The 5,502-nt window shown below is 52.9% G+C and overlaps 1 protein-coding gene across 2 annotated transcripts in view; it reads left to right on the top strand.

Annotated features, from left to right (window-relative positions):
• Positions 1-490: 490 nt before the first annotated feature.
• Positions 491-5,502, top strand: part of PLEKHG2 (pleckstrin homology and RhoGEF domain containing G2) — a 135,374-nt gene continuing 130,362 nt past the window's right edge. For both annotated transcript variants that reach the window (XM_075608220.1, XM_075608217.1), the window contains exon 1: positions 491-891. The gene's annotated coding sequence lies outside the window, so the exon portion shown is untranslated. The remainder of the gene's footprint in view (positions 892-5,502) is intronic.

Below are 5,502 nucleotides of genomic sequence, written 5' to 3'. Positions count from 1 at the left end.
GACATCTCACAAATAGACCTGCACTTTACTGCATATACCTCATTGTTATTGGTGGCATTCATGTACTGTTAATGGCAGATTATATGCAGATCAAGGTACTTTTTGCTGCTTCATATTAGCTAGCACTAAGTGCAACCTTGTCCTTCATTCAACAGACAGGCTTGTAATTCACTACACATACCCCATTGCCAATAGGGTTTTTTTTCAGACCCATCACTAGAGTCTACCCAGGATTAGGGTTAACTAAGGTTTAATTAAGAGGGAATATATAGATGTAGCCAGGTCCCCCTTGACATGCTAGCCCCCCCTTGCGCACTCACCCCCTCCTTCTGGTATGCGAGCGCGCGTTGTTAGTTGTTGCTGAGTTGTTAGAGTGAGTTCCTGTTGCTGTGCTGCCTCTGTCAGTAAGAGGCACCTGGAGGTCTGCAACATTGTTGCGGTAGTCTGATGCAGAGCTGTGAGTCTGGCAGCACAAAGCAGACAGAGAAAAGCAGTTGGTGACTGGAGCAGCTAGGGGAAGGAGGTAGGGTGCAGGGGTCTGTGACTCTGCACTAGGCCAGCAAATCCCCTAGGCCCCAGATAGCCCTGAGTCATCTTAGCTGAGTATTGTAGGGACAGGCCCTAGGTTAGGGACCCTGCCCCATTATATATTTGCTAGGAGTGTATCACGGACATTGCTCGGATTGCTAAGAGGGAGCTGGACTATCTCCACGGAGGCCCAGCTAGCGTGACTGCGGCCTACTGGCAGCAGACAGACCCTAACTAAGGTAGAGACGGTGCGGAGCTGTACGGTGATATTATCCGCGCTGGAATTCACCCCACGCGTAGGAGGATATCCCGGTGGATCCAACCCCAGTGATATAGCGGCACCCGTGGCTGGAGCCCGGGCAGGTAACCCACAACTCACGTGCACCAACAAGGCCTATCACCAGACATAGTGGCTGCGCAGTCACACACACACATTGGTATATGACTTGGGAGTGCGAGACATTGTTTTGGGGTTACTGGACACAGGGTGGGATCACTCTTTGGGAGGTAGCGTCTGCCGTGACGCCTAGAGGTGGTAGCGTCCGCCGTGACGCCTAGAGGTGGTAGCGTCCGCCGTGACGCCTAGAGGTGGTAGCGTCCGCCGTGACGCCTAGAAGTGTTAGCGCCCGCCGTGGTGCAAATTAGCGTAAGCGTCCTGCATGGCGCAGTAAGTGTCTCCTCCAGGAAGGGACACAGGTTATGCAAACTGTTGTGGTTATATGTTGTGTTGCGGAATAAGTAAAGTCCCATATATATATATTTTGTGTGTGAGTATTGATTGTCCTGCGAGGAACTACTCCCCCTCTGGTGGGAGCCATCGCAGGTGGAGGCGCTGCATCGTTATACGTAAGTTGTCCACAGTAATATTACCCCAGGTTCCCCGTGGCGGAAGCTCAGCCCTCCTGTGAGCCAACAGGTTATGCACCACAATTAGTAACCATGTATGTTTCCTGCCCCCACACCGTGTGATCTGCGATTGGGTGGGGGAAACCCCGTTACATATAATATCCCCATTAAACACCCTACCACACCTCCCCGTCTTTTAATATATATTTTTTGTTTGTTCTATGTATGTGGTTCTTCCAAACAGTTTATTTTAATCAAGTCTACAATAAAGTTTAAGTTTTAATTAGGGTGTATTCTCTCCAGTGACACACATTAGGGACTCTTTCCTTTCTCTATACTTGAATCTAGGGTTATGCTCAGCACTTCCTGGGGGGAGGGACTGGCTCTATATAGTATAGCCAGCGAATAGGGGCAGAGCTGCAGTGATTGCAAGCACAGGGAAGGTCGGTAAATCCAAGGGAAGGTCGGTAAATCCAAGGGAAGGTCTGTTCTGAGAGCTCACCAACTCTGCAAGAGTGAGCTCCAGCCAAAGCCAGGAACGGATTCCTTACATCCATCTATCTGAACATGCTCCTCACCCCTACCACATGCAGCACTTATCATTTGAGATCTGACTCTAAAAGACTGTTGATGGTGCCAAGGCTCAACATAGTATCCGGCCGCTCCTCCTTCTCTTACCGTGCACCCCAAAACTGGAACCTACCGGAGACTCACAGCCACCACCAGTGTAAGTTCTTTCAAAACCTATGCATTCAGCATTGACAAGGGCTGAAGATGATAGATAGAGCGCAATAAATTAATCACTTTCATACCTCTGCATCAAATGTGAGAAGTTTATTGCAGTTCAGACCTGGGAGAGGGGAGAATTACATGCTCAAAGTGATATGTCCCTGTGTGAGGCCATGAAGGGTGAAATGTTGGGGCTGCTGATTCATAATAAAAAGTGAGAAGCAAAACCCATATATTTGCTCTAAGGGATTATGCGTCTGTTTGATCTCAAGAGTTTAGAGAGCACGATCACAAGCAGACCTGCAGAGCATTATCTGTACTGACATTAATACCACACACACCCGTACTGACACACATTAACACATACTGCTGCACCCGCAGAGACGCACACCAATACACAAATACTGTTACACTCATACAGACACACACACTGACACAATCACTGATACACATGTACAGATATATATACGGACACACACTGATACACCTGTACAGATACACCATCTATCACTATCAATGTTTTGCAGACAGAATAATGAAGAACTTGCAATCTAATTTTGGTGCCCAAAGTCAGATGGAGCCGACACTGGGGATTAAAACAATTTATTCCACTTCAGAGGCAGTATTTAGGATCCACCTTTTCATTGTAGATGATCTTTGCAGGCAGTGTCAGTTCCTTCCCAGGGTGGGGTGCTCCGCTAAATTCCCTAGGGCACATCACACTTAATCCAGGGCTGTCTTTGATGATTTCCTTTTATTCCTTTAAGTAGTACTTTGTGTTTGGATGTTGGAATAACAGAACTTCACTATTTCTGAGCTATTTTCCATCCCCTGTGCCAGCTCAGAGCTCCTGTAACAGCTGGAGGAGAGGAGCTGGGAGCAGTAACCCTTCTGCTAATGGTGTTGGCCTCTGGTACAGTGCTGGGCATTGCTTAGGACATGGGAAGAGCAAGTGAGTGGGGGGGAGAGGAGCTGGAGAGGCACCCAAGCCTAAATGTGCCAAGTGAAAGATAGGAGAGGAAGAGGGGTACAGAGAGAGGAGGGGGAGGGGATGGAGAATAAATGGAAAAAAGGATAAGGACTGCAGTCTAATTGTACCAAATACAAAATGGAGAGAGAAGGGGAAGGAAGGAGGAAGAAGGAGCCAAAGAACAGGTGCCCCTGTAATACGAATATTACTCTGATAAGAGTATCTCCTCATATTTACGACATGTCCCTTTCTAGATGGGGAACTTCTGTTCCCTTTTATAAGAACAGCTCCTCGCAGTCCTCATGTGCCTCTTCCTATGGGAGAAACCCCTTTTATAAGAACACCCCTGTTTTACACTTTTATATGTGTACTTTTAAGCTGTACAAATTTATCCACTTCACTATTATTCTGTGTCTGGAAATATCTCTGTGGCTTCAGAAACTCTGCCCAGAGTGCGGGGAAATCCAAGTGGATGAGAGATGTCATAATGGGAGACATGGGGCAGATCCTGATTTTACTCAGTTTATAAAAAAAGGGGAGAAATAGAGGGGGGGGGGAATAAAGAGATGAGAAATGTGATAAGGGAGAAAAGAGAGGAAGTGAAAGAGAGGTGGGGGGACGGGGACTGTAAGAGGTGTTCAGAGGCACGCAATGGAGACCGTTTAAAATGAAGGGGGGGCAAAGGGCAGGGGGGGCAAAGGGCAGGGAGGGGGGGGGCAAAGGGCAGGGAGGGGGGGGGGCAAAGGGCAGGGAGGGAGGGAGGGAGGGGGGGGCAAAGGGCAGGGAGGGGGGGGGGCAAAGGGCAGGGAGGGAGGGGGGGGGCAAAGGGCAGGGAGGGAGGGGGGGGGCAAAGGGCAGGGAGGGAGGGAGGGGGGGGGCAAAGGGCAGGGAGGGAGGGGGGGGGCAAAGGGCAGGGAGGGAGGGAGGGGGGGCAAAGGGGAGGGAGGGAGGGGGGGCAAAGGGGAGGGAGGGAGGGGGGGCAAAGGGGAGGGAGGGAGGGGGGGCAAAGGGGAGGGAGGGGAGGGGGGGCAAAGGGGAGGGAGGGAGGGGGGGCAAAGGGGAGGGAGGGAGGGAGGGGGGGCAAAGGGCAGGGAGGGAGGGAGGGGGGGCAAAGGGGAGGGAGGGAGGGGGGGCAAAGGGCAGTAAGGGAGGGGGGGGCAGGCAAAGGGCAGTAAGGGAGGGGGGGGCAAAGGGCAGGGAGGGAGGGGGGGGGCAAAGGGCAGGGAGGGGAGGGGGGGGGGCAAAGGGCAGGGAGGGAGGGGGGGCAAAGGGCAGGGAGGGGGGGCAAAGGGGAGGGAGGGGGGGGGGACAAAGGGAGGGAGGGGGGGGCAAAGGGCAGGGAGGGAGGGGGGGCAAAGGGCAGGGAGGGAGGGGGGGCAAAGGGCAGGGCAGGGAGGGCAAAGGGCAGGGAGGGAGGTGGGGCAAAGGGGCAAAGGGCAGGGAGTCAGGGAGGCGTTAAAGAACCCATTCCCCTGCGTTTCCTCACCTTGCACATGGCCGCGCTCCTCCTCTTCCTCCGGGTACTGGCCGCCCTCCTCTTCCACCCTCGGGCTCCTCAGCAGAGAGGCTGAGACGCTCCGGTGAGGAGGTGCTGTGCCCTTCACGGGAGAGGCGGAGAGAGCCGGAGGAGCGCTCTCAGGGATGGGGAGCGGCCTGTGTGAGATGAGAGCCGCAGAGAGCATGCTCTGTGTGTGTGGAGGGGGGGGGGGGGGAGTGGGAGCGGTGTGTGTGAGGGAGAGCGCCGGGGAAGGGAGCGGTGTGTTTGAGGGAGAGCGCCGGGTGAGGGAGAGCGCCGGGTGAGGGCGAGAGCCGTGGGGAGGCGAGAGAGTCGGGGAGGGCGAGAGAGTCGGGAGGGTGACAGCAGGAGAAAGTGTGCTCTAGGGGGCCAATGAGAGCCGTGGGGGGCGGGACACAGGGGGGGCAGACACACCAGCAATGAGAGCCCGTGGGAGGGAGGGCGGGCGGACCGACGGACCAATCAAATGGTTTCCAGACACTCTCAAACACGATTTTCGATTATATATATATATATATATATATATATATATATATATATATACACATACACACACAGATATATATAACAGTCTTATAAGAAAAGTCTTATCTGTCTCTTGTAGTTGTAAGGGGGAGGCTTCTCTGTTCTCCTGGTGTCTGCACCCTTGTGTGCTAAGGTAATGTCAGGATCCAGGTTTACAATTATTGTCCCCTGTGTCTTGCTGGCAGCGTGCAGTCTGTTTGCCGCTCAAGACATCTGTTTGTTCCACAAGTCAGCCCAGTTGTGGACTAGGGAACTCTCTGTCTTTCTGCTTCCTGGGTCAGCTCAGAATGTCTCTCTTCCTGTCTCAGAGGCAGGCTTTTCTGACACCTGTAATCAGCCAGGTGGTGTTGATTAATTGTCTACCAGCAGTTAACCACCACACTGCTGG

Source organism: Ascaphus truei, chromosome 7, assembly GCF_040206685.1.
Source record: "Ascaphus truei isolate aAscTru1 chromosome 7, aAscTru1.hap1, whole genome shotgun sequence".
Lineage (NCBI taxonomy): Eukaryota > Metazoa > Chordata > Amphibia > Anura > Ascaphidae > Ascaphus > Ascaphus truei.
This window is presented reverse-complemented; position numbering and strand designations above follow the sequence as displayed.